Source organism: Triturus cristatus, chromosome 2_2 (assembly GCF_964204655.1).
Source record: "Triturus cristatus chromosome 2_2, aTriCri1.1, whole genome shotgun sequence".
In the NCBI taxonomy this organism is placed as follows: Eukaryota; Metazoa; Chordata; class Amphibia; order Caudata; family Salamandridae; genus Triturus; species Triturus cristatus.
In genome coordinates this window covers 1,193,966,713-1,193,991,995 of record NC_140582.1, presented here as the reverse complement: position 1 = coordinate 1,193,991,995, position 25,283 = coordinate 1,193,966,713, and the positions used below count along the sequence as shown (strand labels likewise).

At 45.3% G+C, this 25,283-nt stretch overlaps 1 protein-coding gene and 1 pseudogene across 2 annotated transcripts in view; both read left to right on the top strand.

Moving 5' to 3' along the window:
• The window catches only part of LOC146863369 (uncharacterized), a 179,959-nt gene that overhangs the window by 19,407 nt on the left and 135,269 nt on the right, over nucleotides 1–25,283 (top strand). The gene's annotated exons all lie outside the window — the stretch shown is intronic.
• On the top strand, nucleotides 16,412–21,998 carry LOC146863370 (uncharacterized; annotated as a pseudogene). Its single transcript, XR_014978625.1, has 2 exons — nucleotides 16,412–21,145; nucleotides 21,246–21,998. The product of XR_014978625.1 is annotated as an uncharacterized LOC146863370 (transcript).

Sequence of the window (25,283 nt, the reverse complement as noted above, 5' to 3'; positions counted from 1 at the left end):
GGAACATGCTTGTTTATCATGCATTTTAGTTTGTCAGCTACTGACAAAAGTAATGTAGTACCAAAAATGCTTTTTAGCAATGATGGGTTGATGGATTTATGGGTAACCAAAGTCATTTGAGTTGTCATGAGTGAGTGATGTCATCAATGATGTCACTAAACATGTCATGAGTAATATAATATGCAAGGTCATAAACAGTGTATTTCAACGGGACAACTTCAACTTGGCACACATGTAACTGGTGACTTTGATTGGTTTTTAAGTTAAGCTTGCATGTTTTAACAGACATTGTCAGATAACTGTGATGCCACTTTAACGTTTGTTTTTTAAGTGAATTTCTAGGATATTTTGCAATCCTATGTAAGAAGTTATTACCACACCCAACTATAACGTCACTTAAATCTTTGTTTTTTTCAGTGAATTACTATGATTTTTATTACAAATGATATAATATTATTACAACTACTGTATGTAATATGACTTTGTTAAACTAGAACACTTGTGTATAAACAATAGACTGTACGCAAAGTGCACTGCTCTGGGTGAAATATTTCTGTAGTGATTTTACGGAGGGTGTGACCTCTCCACAAAGACCACTGCTCTGGATGGATTTTGTAGGAAAACAGGCTTTATGCAGGTTTAACCCCACTTTTGCCCACATTTGGACTACTATCTGCTGGGTTAGGACTCTGAAAGTACACTTGAGCCTGCTAATCAGTCCCAGTACCCTCTCCATAAACACAATGTAAGCAAATTGGTACTCCCGATTGGCGAGGATTTTTCCCCCCTGATAAGTCTCTAGTAAATGCTCCCAAGGGTACCCAGAGCATGTGTTAAAGGGGTCACCAGGGCCAGAAGCACTGTTTGTGCCACCCTGGGTGACCCAAGTAAACAGATGTCCGCAGGCCTGCCATTGCAGACTGCAGGAACAGTGCAAACTGCTTCAACTAGACTGCCCTTGGATGGCAAGGTCAAAGCACTATTCTTAATGTATGTCAGTCACTTCTAGGTAGGCCTCTCAAGCCCAGGATGCATTATATTAAAGGTGTGGACGTTTACGTGTAAGCTTATATGTCTCTATACTAGGATGTTCCCATACAGGATCATTATAAGTGATCAGTGGTCCATTAGGATAACATGGGCTGGCACCCGGGCACCCCGAGGTTGCCAGCTCCATTATGAAACTGCTGATTATAGTCATGTTTGATATCAAACAACTTGCTGCATCACCCCTGACTTAATTTCAATGTCACATTTTATGTGGCTTGCACTCAGGTGGCTACCATAGAGGTTGGCCACCTTTTTGCCCCAGCCTTTCCTTTGCCCTGGCTGGCCGCCTGCAGCTGCTACATCCAAGACAGGAATCTGACCTCCTGCCAGGCAGTATGACCACTCCCAGGAGTCAAAAACAAAGGACTGCCTCGGAAAGAGGTGACACCTCCCTCCCTGACAGGATGACTAGTGAAGTGGCCCATCAAGGCGGTGAGCTTCAAAACATGCAATGCCTCTCATATTCACGCAGTCTGACTCACAAATTAGGAAGCCAACTCCCCCTGCCCTCAGGCACATTTGCACCGAGCAGGTGGGATAATTAGTTTGTCATGAGGCGTACACCTCAGAAGGCTAGCCACACCCCTAGGGTAAGCTACCTGGTCTGTACAGATGAAAAAGGTTTCTGCCATTTTTAGAAGTGGCAAATAGAGGTTTCTGGGTAGAAAAGGTAACAGAAACTCCTGGATGTTGTTATCTCAGGGGTGGATTAGCTGCTGAGGCAAGTAGCCCATTGGCCACTTACACCAACACCAATAATGCCCCTAAATTTAGGAGTTAAGGGATACCCATGACCCCAGAACCTCAGATATGTGAAGACTTGCCACCAAAGACAAAGAAGGGACTCAATTCTGTGACTTCAGGGGCTGCAAATAGACTTTGGGGTATTGTGTTAGTATTACATGGTGAGGTTTTATCAGCGTGACCACTTTCCTACAGAGTGATTGCGGTGTATACTTTGGGTAGAGAGTGGCATCTCTTGAGCATTGTGAGAAGTTGACCTTGTATATGATGTCCACTAATTAAAGTGTGTACCTTGCACCAGTCCACACAACCCTTATGGTGATTTAAGAGGTCAAAAATAACCTTAGAAAGCTATACAAGTGGTAGCTGCGGAGAGCAGCCATCAGGCTTAGTCTTGAAGGAATGTTAAGCAGCTTGTTTTACCAGAATGCAACCTTATTGTATTGGTTCAATAAAAGGAGAACCAGACAGTAGTTATAAGAATATATATTTATTATTATACCTCACAGTATCTGCTACACGCAGATAAACACAAATCACAGAATACTTTTGCACAGAATCAATAGTAAGTAGCACTAATACACAGTGGACTCTAGGGAAGACCAAACCATATACTAAAATAGTGGTATAAGAACCACGACTCGAGTCAAGACAGTGTCTAGAGAGTGTAGAACCGCTGGGACCCCAAGGAACCACCCAAGGTGAGTGGGTAGGGACCCCACGGAGGACGGATGCAGTGTCAGAACATGACCAGGTGCTACGTGCAATTCAATGGGAGAGTCACAGTTGCAGTTTTAATGTTTAAAGACCCTTCCCAGTGGATTAGGAGGAAACCCTTTGGAACATAGAAGGTTGGAGAGCCACCCCACCCATGGATACCGAAGTACGAAAGTTACCTATCCCAGTGAAGCCTGGTGCATAGGGCTGAAGCGGCGCCGGAAACCGCTGTTGTTCTCAATAAGAGTCGTCAAAGAAATGCCATTGCTGGAAAGAAGAAAAGTGTCTGGTGGAATCTGCAGGTGTATTCTTAATGGAAGGAACCTGAAAGCAGAGGGTACAGAGACTGGGTCACTCAGGAGTGACCAGGGGCTCGGTAGACGAATGCCCACCGATGTCGGGTGCTTCAGGTGCGAAGAAAGAGACATTGACTCTACAGTTGCAGGGACCAGGAGATGTCGAGGTTGACCAGGACCCAGATACGGGCTGTCTCATGAAGGATGTTGAGTGCTGAGGGGTTGGTGTCCGGCGGGAGCACCAACAAGCCTTGGCAGCGGCAACCCAAAAATAAGGTCAAGGAAGGTCACGGTCTGGCGCAGCAAGGACCGGGAGACTTACAACAGCAAGGGGAGTCAGGGCAGGCCTGGAGCAACCTGGGGTGCCCAAAGAAATCAGTGTTGTTCCTCAAATGAACCCACAGGCCAAAGGCACAGGAGTCGCGAGGGGAACTCTAGCAGTTTTACAAAGCAACAGCTTGCAGGGCACAGAGTGCGAGGAGGCTGTAGTCGTTTGTACAAAGTGTGCGCAGAGGTGAGGGCTATCGACAGCCCAATGCATGAAGTTAGGGAAGACCAGCATGCATATGCAATTGCAAAAGTACATGGTGCACAGGGGTTCGGGTTATGCGGTCCCCACGAGGGATACTGGCTTCAAACCTGCTGAGAGGGCAGCTCAACCTCAACGAACATAGGAACCCACCTCCTGTGTTGCTGGAGCCTTCGGAGTCTGCAGGAGCTCAGGATCAGCAGACCGGTGGGTTGTATAACAGACTCCTTCACTCCAAGAAAGACACTTCAGTTGTCCTTGAAGCTCCACAGGTCCTGCACGGAGTCTGTATGGTGCACGGGCACAGATGATTTTTTGGACAGAGAGGAAGGCGAAGTCAGGCCCAGTCAAAGTCCAGCAAAGTCCAGAGTGTCCAGACGGTCGAACGTCATTGGCTTCTTGTTCAGAATCTTGTCCACGTCGAACCTAGGGTCCCTCAGCCAGGTAAGCCCTTTTGTACTCACGGGAGAGGGTTGGATAGATTCAGGGGACCCTCCCAGGGGAGGGTCAGGACAGGGGGAAGGTTGCTCCCATGTCCTTTGTCCAGTTTCGTGCCAGAGCAGAAGCCAGCGGCTCCCAGAACTGTTTTGAACTGAAATATGCACAGGGACACCAATTGTGCCCCTCGTGCTGACCTTAAGGCACTTTGGAAGTGCACCCACCCAGCCAGCAGCAGGAGGGCAGAAATGTGTCTCTGGTTGGCGGCATCCATTTTGTGCTGTCCGGATCGAGAAGGCTGGTACCGGGAAGACCAGGGACCCACAAAGCTTGCTTCTGAGTGGTGAATTAATACCTTCCACACAAAGTACCGGTGTGGAAGTATGATTCCAAGGTGTTTGATACCAAACACGGCATGGTTTGTTGCAGCAGTTTTCGAGATAGCATTTTACGTGAGCATATAATGCACCTCTACCTATATGTTGGGCTGCGTCACCGACAACCCAGGAGAATGGTCTCCGAAGACTGCGGGGGTACTTTGCTCATGCAGGGGCACCCTCTCACGTAAAACCCAGCACCCTGCTTTCAGGCTTGTCAAGGCCTGCTATAGGGGTGACTTATAGGTTTTAAGTGTAGTGACCTACAGATATGGTAAACCTATATCTAAAGTAAGTGGTGCATGCACCATCTTACACAGGCTGCAATGGCAGGCCTTTAGTTCCATCTAGCATGGCCTCTCATGGGTGGCATAATACCTGCTTCAGCCCATGGGAGGCCTCTGGGGTACCTATGGTATACATGTGTACCATATACTAGGGACTTATAAGGGTACCCCAGTATCCAATCTGGAGTGTACCCATGTACATGACATAATCTTTTATGGAGAAAGCAGATAGACCGGGGTCGTGATTATCAGGATCCCAGTCAGGCTAGTCAAAAACAGTGTAACATCAAGCAAAAAATGGGTGTAACCAAAAGAAGCAGATCCTACTTTCCTACAAGGATCCACTTCAGTATGTGAATTGTTTACCTTGTTGAATTTGATGTGAGAGTGACTTCCCTGCAAAGAGTGCTATATTGGAAATCCTATTATCCTTATCAGGAATGTCTTGTAGTGTCTCTTCTGTGGACATATGCGGGTTTCCCATATACCTGGGTGTAAAACTCCACACCGCTTGTGGAGTTTGCGGAATTCGGCACCTCCACATTCAGCAAAGTTACCGATAAACTCCGCACTTTGCACTGGAGTGGAATTTTTTTTCCGTTGCCGCGCTCGTCATATCATTTTACGTGCGTTGAGACTGCGATGAACTTGGCGGTTCTCGTGAGTTCCTACAAGATTTGAAAGCCATCCATGAGCATCTAAGAGATTTTGCGCTGCTAACGCGGCTTTCGGCCATGCTAGTGACTTCCGGCACTTCTTTTGTGCTTTGTACTATTGACGAGTGCAATTGAACGACCGTAGCTGCAACATAAAGTGCGCTAGGAAGGACTTTTGCTAAATTATTTAGAAAGGGTCCATGGCCTCCCATGTCATCTCAGCAATCCCACTGTGGGGGACTTACTTGTAGCAACAACAGGGGTTCTTGCACCCAAACGACCATCATCAGCCAAGGGAACTTCATCCCCAAACCAATAGAGTGCCAGGAGGCTCCTATGCCAAGTAGTTGGGAAATGGGGCTGGGCCTCCGACGAGATCACAGCAATCCCACTGTGGGGTACTTACGTATGGCAACAATAGGGTTTCTTGGCCCCCAACAACCCTCAGCAGCCAAGGAGACTTCATCCCCAGATAGTAGTGTGCCAGAAGGCCCTTTTCCAGAGTAGTTGAGAAAGGGGGCAGGGCCTCCAACAATGTGTCAGCAATCCCGCTGTGGGGTACTTACTTGTGGCAACAATTGGGCTTCTTGGTCTCCCACAACCCTCAGCAGCCAAGGGGACTTTATCCAACAACCAGTAGTGCACCAGAAGGCCCCTCTGCTGAGTTGCTGAGAAAGGGGCGGGGCCTATGATGACATCTCAACAACCCCACTGTGGGGGACTTACTTGTGGCACCAATAGGGGTTCTTGTCCACTAATGACCCTCAGCAGCCAAGGGGACTTTGTCCCCCAACCAGTAGTACGCCAGGAGGCCCCTTTACAGCATGGCTGAGAAAGGGGGTGGCCCCTCCGATGACATCCCAGCAATTCCATGGTGGGGGACTTACTTTTGGCAACAATAAGGGTTCTTGGCCCCCAACAACCCTCAGCAACCTCTTCCCTAACCAGTAGTGCGCCTGGAGGCTCATTTGCATAGTGGCTGAGAAAGCGGGTGTGGCCTCCAACGACGTCTTAGCAATCCCAATTTGGAGGACTTATTTGTCACAACAATAGGGGTTTTTGACCCCAAATTACCCTGAGCAGCCAAGCGGACTTCATTAGGGGTGGCCAAGCAATACTGCATCTGCTCATGAAACTCTGTGGAATTTGGTGACGTTTTTCAGCAACTCCGAGTACAACTCAGCAAGCTCCGCCCAGGCCTAGTTTCCCACAAGAGCAAAAAGAAAATTGTAAAAAATTCACTTTCATAGAAAATAGTGTTTTATCTGCAAATTTAACCTTATAGATTTTAGAAAACAGATAGTTTATGCGGGTAAGTATTGCTTTAGCTCTTCGATCAACGTTGAAGCAAAACTTTACGCCACTAATCTGATAGACCTGGAAGCATGGGCATTGGCCGAAAAAATTATCCTGGACACCCAAACCGGGTTTCAGGCATTCATTAACCTCATGGTTCTCACTCTCATGATCAAAAAAGTCTCCCATAAGGACTCAAATCTATACAGCTGTTTTGTTGACTTAAAATCAGTTTTTGGCATGGTCCCGAGAGGTCTCTTATGGGCAAGATTGGCTAAATGGGGAGCGCCCCAAACCTTCTCAAAGTCATCATTAATCTATACTCCGACACCTGGGTACAAATTAAAACAGGTAGGCGATAGAATGACAAGAAATATACCCACATCCATTGGCCTCAAACAGGGATGTGTTCTCACCCCATACCTTTTTAATATTTATACAGCAGACCTGGACACCCTGGTATGTAAAGTCTCGAGCGACCCACCAAAACTCGCACAAAGACCAGCGCTCAGCTTACAATACGCAGATGACATTGTTTTATGCGGCCGGACTTCCATTGGCTTGCAGTGTCAAATCATCACTCTACATAGTATAATTGAATCTTTAGGCCTGAAGCTAACCTACAGTAAAACCAAAGTTATCTGCTTCTTGCCAAAATCAGACAGCATACCTTCAAATTTAAATGGAATGTCTCTGGCAATAAGATCGAACAGGTGAATACCTACAAATATCTAGGGGTGGAACTGGACTCCAGGCTAAGCTTTAAAAAGTATTTTGCACAATGAAGAGCCTTTTTCAAACAAACAGTTTTTTGCCCTCAAACTATTGAACAAAAAAATAGGTAGTTCGACTCAGTCATAATTATCAGCACCAACTTTTTACCGTCTTTGACTTATGGGTCAGAGCTCCTCAAGGGCAAAGACGCAAAGATTCTTAACACTCTACAGTGTGTCCTGTTCTAAAGCATTTACTGCATACCACAACACACTTGCCAAGTGCGCTTGGAATTCTGACTCAAGCACCAGCTCCTGGTGAGAACAGCTTCTCTAATTAAATCATGCTGGAAGTTGAGAGCCGCCCCACCCGAGTCCTTGGCCGCTTTGTGTTGGTCCGAAATGGAAAGCCAGCATACGATTAAAACAGCTTGCCAATCGTGCTGCGCTAAGCTCTGTCATCCCTCAACTTACACGAGGCCTGGGAGCTAAACAGCCATGTGGCATTTAAAAAAATCGCCAACAAAGCTGTCAAATTAAAGTAATGGTTGATGGATAAAGGTGAACTGGCAGGAAAAAAACACAACTGGTCAGTCTTACAATCTTATAGGAGCTGTGGGTCCCAACCGTACATATGTATCACATTTACCAAACCATCCAGATTTAAAAACATGAATGGGAGCCTTTCCTTCAAAAGACCAGGTGCCGCCCTGGGAACAAAGATGGTCAAACTCTCTCTGCCGAATTCGCGGTCGATTTGACGAAAGCTTGTTACGTTTTCCTTGCATCTGCCCGGCCGTAAACTCTTTAAGGCAGTAACTACTCTGCCCTGCTTTCCCGACACTTAATATACGATCATGCCGTTTTGCAGTGCTGACATTACTAAACAGCAAATCAATTTAGCTTTCCTGCGGGGTCGCCAAGTTACTTCTACAAGTAAATGCTTTACTTCCATCAACTCAGCCACCCCGGAAAGATGATAACAATCCCAGGGCAGGGAACCTTGATCTACCACTGGTTGAACTGTGCATCAATTTCCTATCATTGCTAAATTTAAAAAAAAATCCTTGTCAACAAAATCCACAAAGCACTTGATGGATTATCGCTACTTTCAGACTACTGTATTTTTGTAAAGTAATGAAATTTTAAATATGAATTAATTGTTTTTAAACTTGTAAATGTTTTCTTACTCAGATGTTTTATGTAAATTGCAATGATTTTAATTACTCTGCAAAATAACTAATACTTACTTAGGCTTTAGCTCTTATGCTGTTTTAAACATTAATGATCCTGTGAGAAAGTCATCCTTTTTGCCCTGATCAATTCCATTTTCTGACTGATACTGGTGGTTACTGACTCTTATAGTGCCTTGGGCTATCCTAACCAAGCCCCAGGTCAGTGCTCTGTTTAAAAGGTATATGGTAATCAGATATAATTACAATAGTTTCTGACAACCTACATGTTTGTCCCTAGTATATGGTAGGGCATGTGGGTTTAAAGACCCCCATGGATTTAATGCACTTAAGTGAGAACTGTTGTGGTGTCTGCTGTCATTTTAAAGTAAAACTGTGTCCAAATTCAACTTTGGAACTAAAAGTACTTCCAAAGGCTAACACTACCTTTTAATTACACATGTCATCCTTAAGGTCTGCCCCAGGTGCCCCAAGGGTAGGGTACCTTGTAATTAAAAGCAGGGACATTATAAAAGATATTTAATAAGCCCTGGTGAAGGAAAAACTGCCAATTTTGTTCTTCCCCTTTGGAGTGTGCTAGCTCCATAGGCTAACATAGGACAGCTTTAATAATCTTTAAAAAAAAGTCTAACTTTTGGAAGGAGTGAACTAGAACATTAACTCAAAGTATTAAAATAATAGTTACAATAAATCCAACAACTTGCTGAAGTCTGATTTATTATCACTATTGCATGAAAGCAGTTTTAGAACTTGCTTGCCTTAAGTTACCTAAAGCTCATCTGTAGCAAACACTTCTGATTGGCAAGCCATTGACAGCTTGAGTCAAGCTGCATCCTGATGAGGTGTGACGAGGCCTTGGGCTAAAACAAAAAAGACATCTAATGGGAGGAAATCTGCTGCCTGTGCCTGCCGATGCCAGGATGGGAAGGGGCAGGGTGGTCAAACTGGTCTTTAAAGGGAGAAGCACAGATAGCACAAGAACAAGGCCCGCCCCCACTTCTTGCTCCTTAGCCAGACGGTAGCACCTCAGAACCCTGCTGAAACATCATGAGAAAAAGGACTGCCTTACTAGACTCTTGGACTGCACTAGAGGGGACTGCAGTCATAATAATTGCACCTGCTGCACACTAAGGGCTTCACAAAAGATGACTTTGCCTGGCTTCAAAAATCAAAGGAGTGGCCCCCCTGATCAGCAACAGGAGTAAAAGGGTTGAGAAAAGTCTCCTGCATCATCTCCAACAAGGATAAGCTTCTCAAACCAGCTTCACTGGGGCGTTATTGGATTCCACTGGGTGCATTGTAGGAATTGTAGTCCCAATCTCCAAGAGGCAAATCAAAGCTTTTGGGCCTTTTGATGATGCTGAGGACCCTCAAGGGACCTTTCAGAAGAAGTTCTGAAAGTTTGGGAACTTTTGGGCAACGTTTTAAAAAAAGATCCATAAGTCCACTGACCTCGATAACGAGAGTCAAGCCAGTGACGTTGAACTGTGACTCGGCCTGACCATGCAGGTTAGCGCCGCTAAATGCTTCAGAATTTTTTGACGTCAATGAAAAAGACCTTCAGAAATCACTGAGGCATCCCACTGCATTAGGCTGTAGTTGTTGGACTGAAAGCCGGATTGCCAAAGGCGGCTGCTTGACGTCAAAAGAATAAGCTCCATAAAAGTGACTAAGTCAGAAGGTACAAACTTGACCGGACCCTACCGCTCATAGTAGCCGCCCCGTGCTCCATCACGGTCAATCTGAAACTTTGACTATGTCCCAATTCAAGGCAACTAGATAGCCAGGCTGACACCTTTCACCCTTAGGCACCAGAAAGACAATGTTTTGATTTAATCTTTAAAAATTCATGTCTCCAGTTACCTACATTAAACATTTGTCATTTTGGTGGCATTTTAAAGTTAAAAATATTCTCTATTTTTATAAATTGGTGTTCGATTTTTATTGTGCATTGTGTCTTACTTATTAACTGTTATGATTATATAAAATAAGTTACACATCTGTCTCCTAAGTTAATGCCTGTCTGCTCATAGCCAAGCTACCAAGGGTTGAGCAAGGATTAATTAATTGAGATTTGACTGGACCTTTTTTGTGATTGTGGTGTTATTACTAGCTGGAGGTACCTACCTACACCTGCTACTAAACTACCTTCAGATAGATCCTGTTAGTGACCAGTGATAGTTTGCCGCCAATTACAGACTCCTGAGGGAATCCCCTAGCGGGCTGTGCTTCCTATTATAGTCTTGCAAGTCACTTGGAGGGAAAAAACAAGGTTGATTTTGTTATAAAAACTGTTATTTAATTTACAATTGTAATTAATTAATTTGATCATGATTTCTTCTGACCAATCCATTGATAACTGCACCATTATAGGCTTTTCAGTTAATGCCTGTCACTGGTGGCTTGCAAGAGGTTGATTCTTTGGAATTAATCTTCATATATCATTTAGAAGGAGATAGAAGCTGAGATCCACTCGGCTTCCGTGGGTTACGACATTAATCAAGAGGGATTGGATGAAATGTCTGGTAATACCAGGGTCTATAGGTTGTAAAAAACCTCATTCACTCTAACTGGTAAGGCGGTATATCTTGATTCTCCGCCTTCTTGATTAGGTGAATAGTGTCATCATTGGGTCTTCAGCGCCTGAGTTTCCAGTTCTTCAGGTGGTCTACTATCCTCCACCAGGAGGACGATTATCTGGTTTTTGACAGTCGTGAAAAGATGGGAAAAAGAGTAATGATTAAAATTACCTCCTTTTCTATATAGTCTGTTTAATATTTAAGGAAGGGCTAAGTCTTAAAAACAAGGTCGGTGCTGAGGTGGATGTGTTAGTGATCTACCACACTTAGGGCCAGATGTACGACCATTTTTGCATGCGCAAATGGGTTTGCGAACCCGTTTGTGCATGCAAAAACAGCATGGGCCATGTAGAAAGCCTATTTAGCGAGTCACAATTTATTTGTGCCTCGCTAAATATGTTTTGAGACTTGCTATTAGGAAGGGGTGTTCCCTTTCTAATAGCGAGCGCAAGCCCATGTATGAATGTTTTGCGACCCCAATTGCGGTCGTAAAACACTCGCAAATTACCACCGTCTTCAAGAGGGTGGTAATGCACTCGCTAAAGGGAAGGGGTCCCCAAAGGACCCCTTCCCCTTTGTAAATGCAGGGGAAAATATTTTTTAAGGGCAGGCAGTGGTCCCAGGGACCACTACCTGCCCTTAAAAAATGAAACGAAAACGTTTCATTTGTTTCTTTTTTAAATGCATCCCGTTTTCCTTTAAGAAAAACAGGCTGCAATATAAAAATACTGCTTTATTTAAAAGCAGACCCAGAAATGGTGGTCTGCTGAGCCCAGCATACCACCATACCTGGGAGAGCCTGCCATTCCCAATGGGGTCGCAAATTGCGAGAGGCTCATTAATATTTATGAGCCTATCAATTTGCAACCGCATTGGGAATCGCAAACAGTGAGATACACACTGTTGTACATCCAAAATAGCGCTTAGCGAATTGCGAGTCGCTAAGATCTCGCAGTTTGCGAGGCACTATTTTGCGTGTTGTTCATCTGGCCCTTAGTGTTTTAATCAAGAGAGTTCGACATGTTTCAACCCTTTAGTGCCTCTAAGGGTCTATCAGCCTTTTTCAAGACTGGATAGGGAGCGATTATTATTCATGATCGTTCATATCAAATAAGTCGATTCACTTACCCATCTTCTTCATTGAGTATATTGGCTCAATACTTGCCGAGATTGCATTGTACCTATAACTGGTGTCAAAAAAAGGGACAGGGTTCATGGTACAATTTGAACCGGTACTACCTGTATCACCCAATGAGATGTGAAAACTACAGGTAAGTAGTAGTATTTAATGCATTAGATCAAACCATCTGAATCTTCAAACTGAAACATGTGATATCATTAGTAACTGAGCAGTAGGTCATGCAGAGAGCATGTACTTCATATATGGAGGATAACTTGTGAGAGCATTTGGCATGGAATAGGGTTTATATACAAAAACCGTGGAGGTGTGTGGCACTTGCTACTGCTGGGAGTTAGGATTTATGTAATGGTCATGCATGCCATGTGTCTTTATGAGTAAACAAAGTTTTGTTAGCGTTAGGTAACAAGTGCCCTAGAGTCCGGGGGATATGAATAGTGGTTCCGGATTTTCCTTCGGAAGAGTCAGTTGTAGCACTGGGAATGCGGACTTCCATAATAATCATGCGTACAAGGCAGTGAAGACCCAATGTGACACTATTCAACTAACCAAGAAGGCGGAGAATAAAGGTATACCGCCTTAACAGTTAGAGTGGTTGGAATGGCTGTCATATTCTGCACTGCTTGTCCTAGTCCCATTGGAATGCTCCGGAGGCAAGCATCCATAGCCTGTACACCTGAAAACTCACACATCCCTCCCTGCTCCCCAACCCACATGACACCCTTGGCTGGCTCTTGTAAACTCTCTACTTGCCCTTCAACAATCCATGATGTTGAAGCCTTCCAGGCAACTTCTTCTTTTCACCGATGCAGTGGCTGGTCAATGGAAAGATGGTGAGGACACCAAGTCCAGGCAAGACGCAGCCCTAGATGTCATGTTCAAGGAATTGTCTGCTCTTAAGACCACCATGAAGGATGTAGCTGACAATTCCTCGAAGACCTTGATATATGTCTAGTCTATCTGCCAAGAACTGGCCTCCTACAATGCCCACCTTACCAGAGCAGAATCACGCCTGGACCCCATAGACCACCAACTATCATAAGCAATAGACTGGAAACAAGACCATTGGCTTCTTCAGAAAAAGACTGGGTTTCTTTGGAAAAAGACTGTGGAGCTGGAAGACCGTAATTGCTGAGATAACCTCTGTTTCTCTGGGTTTAAAAGAAGTTAGAAAGTGAAGACAAGCTAAGGTTTTTCAGCAAATTTGTACCTGCCATCACTAAACTATCATTCAACTATCACCCTCTGAATTTTCCGAGATCACACTGCATTTGCTCTCACTGCCCGCAATAGCAGTCTAGACCATGCCATGCTTCTTAAGGCATCAGCAGGCTGGGAGGGTGCTCGCGTTGTCCAGACACTATGGCTTGCTCTTACACACAACAAGCTCAAAATCTACATCTCACAAGACTTCTCCTAAGACACCATGATCCTCAGAAAAAAGTTTCCCCAGCTGCACCCTGCCTTAAAAGTATGAATATCAGATATGACCTTCTAGATCCAGGCACAATGCTCATAAAGCATGGTAATAAGACCACTGCATTTAGTAACCCAGAGCAATTGGAAGGTTTCCGAGACTCTCAGATCTTCTCCATGATAGAAGTTGTAGGGGACCAGGCTGATCCCTCACAACAAAGTGAACAGCTCACACGCCTCAGAGTAGTACTTCTGGATATGAGCGCTGCCGGTTAAAGGAAGTCACTAATCATTGATTGATCAATTAGCCCAAAACTGAGATCAATCCACAGAGATCTTTACACACAAGATAAGTCTAGATCCACTTTGAAGCCGACCTCCATGACTAAGTCTCTGGGCCAATAACCAGCTCGAATATTAACATTGTCAACCATCCATGACTTGCCTCCTAATCACCTCCTCCCTCTTGACACACACCTGGTTTGCCCTGACTCCTGCCGTTAGCAACATCTTCTGTCAACTCCTGACTCTCTAAGCTGCCTAATGACAGCTTATAATCACTGCCCTCTTTTAGGTCATCCTTATACGTCTTTCTCATCCCCTGCCCTGCCCTGCCCTCTCACATTCTGTACCCTTCCCCTCCCTGGGTCTGGTCCCGAACTGGAGGTCACAGAGAAATCTATCTGTCTCTAAGTTGTCTCCCAGAATGTCAATGGTCTATGGACTTAAATCAAGTGTGCAAGGTGCTTGAGTACACAAGATCTCTTCACCCTGATCTTGTTCTCCCGCAGAATATATACCTTACTGATACAGAAAGTCCGAAGGTCATTGGTGGGTAGGGAATACCACACTAGCAAGACCACCCTAAACCACCCCAGAGGAGGGAATATCACATGCTGCTCATCTCTATCATAAAGGAGGCATTGCCATCTAGATGGCGAAACGCCTCCCATTGAAGGTGAGCAAAATGTGGGGAGATCGACATGGCCGCTACATCTTTCTCAAAGCATCCCTCAATGGTCAGACCCTCCTGATTGGCTCTGTCCATGCCACAATACACACAAAAACTGATACTTTTGCTGATATAACTGTACCCTGCATCAACACTCCTGCACAAAGTCCATACTTGGGGAGAATGAAACTTGGTGCTAGAACCATATATTGACTAGTCTGCCACCCTCTTTCCTACGCTTCTTCAGACAGGTCTCCTCCTGAATCTGGTATCAGACATTTCACTGGTTGATCCCTTGAGATTGGTACGTCCCACAACCCAAAACTGCACCTTCACCTCTTGTGTACATAGCACCTGCACATGGATAGATTTTTTCCTCTTATCCTCACCCATGCTGGCCCACCTGACAGATGCTGCTATTATCCCCTTTGGAGTGTCCTACTATGAGGCAAAACAGGTAGGACTTAACCTAGGACAGATTCAACCTTCTCCTGTGCTGTGGAGTCTAAACCTATCCCACTAAAAAATGCCAGATGATAAACAGCAACTTAGTGCCCATCCTCGGGCATGCCTGAGCATAACCATGAGTCGGTAAACCCCCCAGGAGCTCATCTGTGTGGCTGGGAAGGTAACACACAGAAGAGACATAATGACGGACATGGCCAGCAAGCAAATGGGTGGCACTCCAAATACCACTCAAACTGGAACAAGATATCTTTATGTTCATCACTAACCCTGGGCATAGTACTACGCTTCACTCACGAAGCATGCATAGTTTGCACTACTTCACACTACGCAAAATGCACGTAGCACAATGCAAAAACTGTGCTATTACACATAGCGTAGCAGCAATTTCAACAATACCCACAAATGCTTTGATAAAGCAATTTTACATGCTAAAGAGCACATAACCAATTGACAAAAAGTGAAGTGTGAATGAAAATATTAGGCAATGAGGGAGGTGATGATTTTGGGGTCCCCCCTAACCTAGGGGGAGGACCAAGCAGATGCCTTGAACACAAAGAGTATATCATGTTGGTGAATGATTCAGTGGTCGTTCCTTCCTCCTAGGACCACCCCAAGCACAGTTATGGGCAAAAATACAATCCCAACCAAAGACCCTGCAAAGCATTATGGGACGAGATTGGGCAGTGAATATTATAGTGTCCAATATCAAAATAATTCTACAAAGAGCTGCAGTTCAACTAGTCGTTACTAGATGTCCCTCACGAGTCAAATGCAAAAGCATTGAAACCCTTTTATGAAGCTTTTGCATTTGACTTGTGAGGGACATCTAGTAACGACTAGTTGAACTGCAGCTCTTTGTAGAATTATTTTGATATTGGATACTATAATATTCACTGCCCACTGCTAATCACGTCCCATAATGCTTTGCAGGGCCTTTGGTTGGGATTGTATTTTTCCAATAACTGTGCTTGGGGTGGTCATAAGAGGATGGGACCACCACCGAATCGTTCAAGAAGATGTGCTTTTTGTTTTCAAGGCATCTGCTTGGTTCTCTCCCTAGGTTAGGGAGGATCCCAAAATCATCACCTCTCTCACTGCTTACTAATTTATTATTTTCACTTTTGTGAAATGACTATATGCATTTTAGCATATGAAGATCTGATTCCTAAAGGGCTGGGCCTGCGTCACTCTGGTTTGACTGGAGCCAGGCTGCGTCACTAGGGGTGAAGGGTTTTTGGAGGGCAAATAACGCTTGTTCTTCCTGCCTTGAGGGACTGGGCCTTCGTTCCCTAGCTTGACCGGGGCAAGGCTGGTGTTTCATGGGTAGGGTGGGCAGGAATAAGATCCTGAAGAAGATCTCTTGGAAATCAACGTTGCAGAGAGGGTCACTAGTTTTCCCTGACACTGCAGGACCGGGCCGGGCATCTGGCACCTGGATTGACCGGGACCAGGCTGCACACCCCAAAGCTGAAAGGGCATCTAGCTGACACCCCCACGACAAGTAGGGCGGAGGAGCAGTCTGCACCATTTTGCTCTGCACTCTCCCCCTGCCAGAGGACCGGACGACTTTGTCTGCGGTGTCCCAGGGAAGCTACCCCCACCCCTCCCCTGGCCGCGCAGATCGCACTGGCCCCCTCATGACAGAGGGAAAGGGAGGGGAACGGGGGACGCCTCATCTCATCGTGGTCTTGCCTGACATCTGCTACTGTTGCCACGAGTGTCTCCATTCGGAGGTAAGACTGGACAGAAATAAAAGCTTTAAAACCTCTGCTTTTCCTTTCTTGGAGGAGCACGCTTAAGACATTTCTACAGAGGCAACGGGCGGATTTAATTTCCGATCCCATCACGCCCCTTGGCCTCGGATCCCCATTTTGCATGCAGGGGAGACTGCCTGTTATACCGGAGCAGTGGCGGACGCCCGCTCCCATAGTTTATTTCGATTTTTTAAAACTCACGTAAAAGCTGGCACGCTTGCTCCCTCAATCGCACAGTAGCTCGGTGGGTGCTGATAGACATTAAGTTGAGATACCTGCAGGGGGCTTACTCCCCCACCCAGTCGAGGCGATTAGCATGGCCTCATATGCACGCATGGCTGGCAATATACGCTCATCAGATTACGTGCCAAATACAGTGCGTGTGGAAATTGATGAAGCTCAAAGGAAGGAGAAGAATGTCTTGTTTCTCATTGAAGAAGTGTTAAAGAAGAAGTGTAATACATCGGAGAGGGCAATTGAATGTGTGCAGGACTTCACCAACAGGGGCGTGTTTGATGTTACCTTCTCTAGTGAGTCTATCTGTCAAGGTTTTCTCCAAAATGCAACAGGGAAACGACACAGTAATGCTTTCTATGGGCTCTCTGTAACCCCTATGTTTGCGCCTAAGGAGACTGTGCTAGTGGTACATATGTACAACCCGCACACGGATCCCAGGCTAATTGAGGTGTTTTTGAGTCGGTATTGTGCCACCGACAGAGGGGGGCAAAAGATTACAAACCTGTGTGGGATTTGAAATGGGAAGAGGAAATATGTGGTAACATTCAAGGAAGACCCTGAAGGAGTACGTGGGTTGGCACATCCACCATAGACATTCACCCTGGGAGCCAATAAGGGGTTTTTGGTTTACTCAGGGCAACCCCTTTTTTGCAGACTCTGCCTGCAATTTGGCCACTCCAAGGAACAATGCTCAGGGCTCATTTGCAGGAACTGCGGGGGGCAGATCATAAGGCCCAAGACTGTGTTGCTCCAAAGAAATGCAATCTCTGTGGTAGTGAGGAACACCTCTTTAAAATGTGCCCCAGGGGTAAATTCTCCTATGCCTCAGCAGCTAGCACCCATTCCACACAACACGCTCCAGCCGCTCATACCACCCAGCCAGTAGCTTCACCAGAGCTACAGACCCAGCAGGAACAACCAGACATTACTGACTTTGACATACTGGGTTGCTTTGATGGTATAGATATTAGAAGGTGTAGTGCTCAAACAGAGCAGGAGTGGGAGCCAGAGGCGGCAGTGCCTCCCATAGACACGGAAGATCCTCCTAGTCCCGTTCCTCTGCTGTCCCAGCTGGCAGGGGATGAGGTGGAGCGCATAGAAACAAAGAGGATTAAAACTGCAGCTTTCAAAAGAGTGCGGCGCGAGCATCTTAAATCACAGGGTGCTACTTCCTCCGCTTTGCCTGGCGCAACAACTACCCTCGCAGAGAATGAGAGTCCGGTCACTGAGGTCCCTGATTTTGGTGTCTCAGTGATCTCCCCCCACAGCGCAAGTACTTGTTAAAAACATCACCACAGAGCAGGCAGTAAAGGGTCTGAGGCAGGCTGCACAGGACACTGCTCTTTCTTTGCATTCCTCAACTGTGACCTCAGAGAGGGGGAAGGATATGGAACACAGCGGGTGGACTGTGTACATTTCCAACAAACGCAAAACGAGATGTACTAAAAGCCCAATGGACTCACCTGCTGTCACCCGCTCCAAGCGACGTCCTTCTTCCTTGGACCGCTTTCCCCGAGGGGGCAGGTACAGCCCTCTACTTTCCCTCTCGGATACCGAGGAGGGTTTATCAGATGTTGCACAGGTCTTGGAAGTCAGTGATGGCCCTATAATAGATATAGAAAGCACACCAGATTTGGAGGCCCTGTTCTCAACCTCTATAATCACCAGTTGCGAGCGGATGGGCATCACTGACGATGGAGTCAGTGAGGGCAACTACCTCTTCCAATGTGTAAATATGGCTGGTTCTCTTATGGTTTTCATTATGGCAGTAACAGTAGCCTCTTGCAACGTGAGGGGCATAGGTAATGCTGTCAGCAGAGCAATTGTATTGGATTATTTTGCAAACACACAAGCTGATGTTATATGTCTTCAGGAGTATTATCTCCTCCCTCAGATGCAATACACCTCATTCCAACAACAATGGGCATATGGGCCATCGGCTTGGTCAGGAGGAGCTAATAGGAACGATGGGGTGGTTATCCTCCTTAAAAACAAACATTGCCAGATCTTGGAGGGAAAAGTTTAATACCCAGGAAGGTCTCTTTTGATTTCAGTACTTATGGATGGTATACCATTACGTATTTGTGTTGTTTATGCACCAGCCTCCAAAACAGAAAGAGAGGGCTTGTTCAATCTAATCAAACCTTTATTAACAGGTGCTATACCTCTCTATTAGCTGGGGATTTCAATTGCATCACACACAGCAGGGACAGGCAAAAGTCCCAACAAAATTATGTACTGGATGTTACGTCAAAACTGTTATTAACTCTCATACAGGATTTACACCTATATGATACTTTCCGGAAGCATCATTCACCAGGTGAGGGCTACACTTGGGAGGCGGATAGCGGCCTCACACGATCACGTATTGACTATGTGTTTGCTTCTAAAACTCTCTGCGCCGATAGCAGCTCTGTTACACCAGTACCCTTTTCAGATCACCATATAATCACAGTCTCTTTGTCAGTTCCTGATCGACATCAAAGGGGTCCTGGATCATGGAAAATTAATAATGACCTCCTTACAGAGCAGCAGATTTGTGACAAATATGTGATGAGCTACCAGAAGTGGGCCCAAAGGTAGGCTCACTTCACGGCTGTTCTTCCAAGGGAAACTCCGACGCAAAAGAGAATGGCAGGACTTCCAGCGTTTACACAGGAGACTTATACTCCTCCACCAAATGGGAGAAGCTGGGGGTGATGTTAAAGACAAGGTACGCTCTACGAAACTAGACATGCAGAGATGGTTAAACAGACGGAACAAAAATGCTATCTTCCACTCAAGGGTCAAGAATTTCCAAGAGGATGAAAAGTGTACTTCTTTTTTCTTTAAAAAAGCTCACGCATCACACAAGCTGCTAACTAAATTACAAAATGTGAAAGGGGACATATTACAGAGGGTAGATGCATGCCAGACCATTGCTTTTGACTTCTATCAGTCCTTGTATGATGCTTCGGTCAAAACACCTTCAGCTTCAGATTTAGAAGAATACTGTTCTTTACTCACAGGAGGGTTAACATTAGATCAAAGTAACTTCCTTGGGCAACCTTTTGGAGGTGAGGAATTTCTGAACGCACTGAGATCCTTCCCCAAAGGCTCGAGCCCAGGTTTGGACTGTCTAACTTGGGAGTTTTACAAGAGGTTCTGGGGACTGTTATGCTCTGACTACTTGCAGGTCCTGGAAGAGGGTTTGCAATGATTGTTTTACACATTATTTTTCCGCAGGGGTTATCACCCTCCTTTATAAAAAAGAAGATGAAACATCACTCCAAAACTGGAGACCAATTTCACTACTAAATGTGGATTACAAATTTCCTGAACCAGTCCTAGCGCGTAGGTTCAGGAAAGTTCTTCATTCATGTATCCACCCTGACCAGACATGTGCAGTTCAAGGACGCACCATCGTTGACAGTTTGGTTACCATTAGGGATGTTCTGTGGTATGCTAATGAAAGATCTGTCACTTGGGGTTTTAAGTCTGGATTTCCAGAAAGCTTTCGACCGGGTGGCTCACCCATACCTTTTTGCTGCACTTCAATGCTTTAAAGTACCGCAAAATATCCTAAGCATCCTACACACTCTGTATAACACAGCATACAGCAGAATGAGCATCAATGGTTTCCACACACAAGTGTTTCCCATCCGTGCTGGGGTGCGACAAGGATGTTCCTTGTCCCCAGCGCTCTTTGTCTGTGCTTTAGAGCCTTTCCTGTGCAAGCTACGAAGTGACAAAATCATCAAATGTGTGTTTGTACCAGGGGGGGTGGTACTCCTGCCAAAACGGTTGCATACATGGACGATGTGACAATCTTGTGCACGGATGTACAATCTATGCGCAGAGCTCTACTACAGGCTTCACTCTTCCAAGAACCATCAGGTCTCCGCTTAAATGTGGACAAATGTGTGTGTCTCACTATGGGTCCCTGGGACCGGCTAACTAATCTCCCGGTTGCAGTTACCACAGACCCCACAAAAATACTAGGGGTGCACTTCGCCACTGATACTCATATAGAGAAAAACTGGAAAGAAGTGCAGGAAAAAATGAAAAAAAAGATCACCTTCTGGAAATTGCGCAAACTCACCATCGAGGGTAAGATCATGGTAACAAAAGCTGTTCTTCCTATCCTGCTATACCTGTCTATGGTTTTCCCTCCACAGGCCCGCACATTGCAGAAATGCTCCAAATTGATTTTCTCTTTTATTTGGGGTTCGAAAATGGAAAGGTTGAGCAGGGAAAAGATGTGCACCATTTGGAAAAATAGGGGGGAAAAGTATGCCTAATATCGAAGTGTTTCTCTTTTCTAAAGTATAATGCTATGCTGTATCACGGACTAATGTGGACCAAGTATTTCTTGGGAACTATGCTGCGGGGATATGGATTGTTTACACACTCAAATTGAATGCCATTTGCACTGAATGTACCCCCATATTATAATGGACTTTGCAACTTTCTAAAGACTCTGGACTCCAGCATACTCACTAGAGCGATATGTTCCCATGCAAAAAAACTGAAACAGGCTTTGGTCGCCCGTGAAAAACCCCAACAAGTGGGTCTCCTGTCAGAGACTCAGTCCTTGAGTGTCTGGAGAATGGTGGGTCACCGAGGTCTCACACACAGCCAGAGGGACTTGGCATGGATGAGCATACACAACTGCCTGCCAGTGAAGGTGTTCCAGCATCACAGAGGATTGGCACCATCAGCGCAATGCCCACGTTCCCACTGCGGCCACGAAGAAACTGTCTTTCACCTGTTCTGGGGCTGCAGGCAGGCGCAAGCCTTTTGGAATTTGGTAAAGCCTTTTCTTCTCCATATCGCAGACATTGCTGTGCTAAATTGGGACACTGTTCTGTATGGACATTCTATCTCCAAGAAATGTCCTTCCACGGCTTGGAGACTTTTGAACTGTGGAAAAGAATCCCTATGGGACTCAAGGAACTTGTTCCTTTTGTTGCATAAAGAAATCTCTGCCACTGATTGCAGGAACCTCTTCCTTAACAAACTAATGACTTATGTTTATGTTGACCGAGCACTTTTGGGGGAGGCAGACGCTGGTGCACTCTGGCATACAGACAAATGGAAGGGTTGGATCACTTAACACAGGCTTCATGTTTGCTCCTTTCTGAGGCATAAAATATATGTATATATATATATTTTTTTTTTTCTGACACCTGCGAGAAATGTAATTTCGTAACGCCATTCTCACATATTTTGAGCATATTGTAGATTGTCTTTTTCCTGTATGTTTACCTTTATATAACTTAAATAAAGGTTTAAAAAAAAAATATGAAGACAGATAGTTATTTTATCATAACTTGTGCTGTGCACGATGCTGTTTGCAATTATTGCTCAGAGCAGACAAGAACACAGCGCTAACAGCTACGCATTACGCAGTTTGCACAGCTGAGCGTAGTTCAAAGTGTACTTCGCATAGCTACGTGTAGTGCTACTACGCAAACTACGCCCAGGGTTATTCATGACCCAATACTCCTCTGTTCTCATACTCCTAACACTGACCGTGCAATTGCGGGTTAAACTGACCTCAACTCCCTCAACACCACTAGAGCAGAAAAGGCTTTTTCTCGCCTTAAGCAACACCCTTATGAAATATCGCAGAAAGCCAGATGTCTTCTAGCTCTACAAGCCCGCAAACAGGAAGCATAGCGTACCATACCAGCTATCCATCACACAGATTGCATGTGCCCACGCATCCTCTGGACATCCTGGAGACTTTTTAATCATGCTTAGCAGCCCTCTACACCACAAACACTACTAGTACCACTTCTGACATAGAGCACTTCCCAGTGCAAAATGCTTTACGCAGACTCACCCCGACACACTGGTCACTACTCAATCTTCCTATTAATGTGGATGAGATTAGGGAAGTTATTGAGGGACTGCCATACAATAAATCTCCAGGCCCAGGCAGATACCCCTCCAAATTCTATAAAATGCATATGGTCCTTCTAGCATCTCTACTCTCTCAGGTGTTTTTGGAGACACAGCCCACAACCACCCTGTTTGTGGAAACCAACAATGCGATAATTACGCACCTTCCCTAATTGGGTGAAGACCCAAACCATTGTGCGAACTACAACCCCATCTTCCTTCTTAAAGATGACACTAAAATCCAAGCCAAACTACTGGCAAACTATCTACAACTGGTCGTCCCCTATTTTTACACTGGCATCAAGTAGGATTTGTCCCCAATCACATTTCCATGTCCCATCTTCGAGCCCTTTCCTGCATCCTCTGGCAAGTGTATAATGACACAAACAAAAATATGTTAGTCTCCGAAAAGGTATTTGATTGGGTGGGGTGAAATTATATGTTCCCGGTATTACAACACATAGGCATAGGCCAACTTTCCTAGCTTGAGTATGAAATATCTTTACAGCAAGGGTGAAGTGCAATGGTCATGAATCTCCACCCAGGGCTGGCTTTAGTGCTGTTGGGGCCCCGTGTGACAAAGTTTGTTGGCGCGCCCTAATAACCTTCACCGCGGATTCCCTCACTACCACCCTTTAACAGTGCACCTTAAGTCTTCATAACCACTCTCCATCACATGCATTTCCTTTGTTTTATAGCCCCATTCGTACCAGTGTACGGTGTCAGAGCACTTTACATCACACACATTACACAAAAAACTATGAATTGTTAGTGTGTAAATCAGTGTATAGACAATTTTACATAAGACAGAGGACTACAAGGTGTAGGAGTCACATGTCATCCATACTGGTAGAGTATAGTTTAAAAGTTCTTGGTCTGGAGCAGCACAAACTCAGAATTTAAAACATAACACCATGGTTGGGGGTTGTCCTTACTAATAAAGATTTATACCAAACCCTTTTTACAACATTAGGATAATGAAAGACGGGGGAAAATAATAACTCTCCAACCTATACAATAACTGTATAAGTTGAAAAGTTATGATTTTTCCCCCAATAGTTTTTTTTATGACAGTTAGTAGCTCACCATTCTATATTATGATTTTAACCTATAAACTGCAAGTAACAAAAGGACCTCTCTGACAAAAGCAATAACCCACTGAACTAGCTAATTTATATGCACTTTTTTGATCTACATGGTACACCCTCTTTGCAGCAGGCATAATAACTCTACCTGTGCTACTTTAGATGAGTCAAAACTGCCACTCAACAAAACTGGGATCTTTCTCCAGCAGGTCCACTAAACACCAGAGTTATCATGGCATTTTTATTGCTGCCTGAAAAATGCTGGAGTTAAGGAATGCAAAAACAACTATTGATGGACAGAATGCAGAACAATGTAATGCATTCACCCTAGTACAGAGATCTGGGCCGAAATCCATCATTTTTTTGCTCACCATGCCATTCCAGTTTGAACACAGCCATATGCAAATCAGTGTTGACCCTGCGCCCAATGCGAACACTCCAGCCTGAACTGCCAGGCCAAGTCATCCCTGGACTGGAAACAAGCATCCTATGACTGGTTTCCGGGTTGCACCCCTTATCAGCCAGGATAGCTTGACTCCAGTGTTATGGAGAGCATGGGACCCACGTCTGGGCATACCTGTCCCACTCGGCGTAACAAATGCAAAACGAACATTTGATGGACAGAATGCAAAACAATGTCATGCATTCACCCCAGTACAGAGATACGGGCCTAAATCCATAGTTTTTTTACTTACCATGTCATTCCAGTTTGAACCCAGCCATATGCAAATCAGTCTTGACCCTGCGCTCAATGGGAACAGTCCAGCCCGAACTGCCAAGCCAGGTCCTCCCTGGACTGGAAACAAGCTTCCTAGGGCCTGTATCGGGGTTTGGCCCCTCATCAGCCAGAATAGTTTGACTCCAGTGGCATGGAGAGCACGGGTCCCATGTCTGGGCATACCCGTTCCACTTGGGGGGACAAATGCAAAAACAACAATTGATGGACAGAATGCAGAACAATGTCATGCATTCACCCCAGTACAGAGATCTTGGCCTAAACCCATCGTTTTTGTGCTCACCATGCTATTCCAGGGTGAATCCAGCCATATGCAAATCAGTCTTGACCCTGCGCCCAATGGAAACAGTCCAGCCCGAACTGCCAAGCAAAGTCCTCCCTGGACTGGAAACAAGCATCTTAGGACCGGTTTTGGGGTTTCACCCCTCATTAGCCAGGATAGCTTGACTCCAGAGGCATGGAGAGCACAGGACCCACATTTGGGCATACCCGTCCCACTCGGGGTGACAAATGCAAAAGCAACAATTGATGGACAGAATGCAGAACAATGTCATGCATACACCCCAGTACAGAGATCCGGGCCTAAATCTATAGTTTTTTTGCTTATCATGTCATTCCAGTTTGAACCCAGCCATATGCAAATCAGTCTTGACACTACGCTCAATGGGAACAGTCCAGCCCGAACTGCCAGGCCAAGTCATCCCTGGACTGGAAACAAGCATCCTAGGGCAGGGGT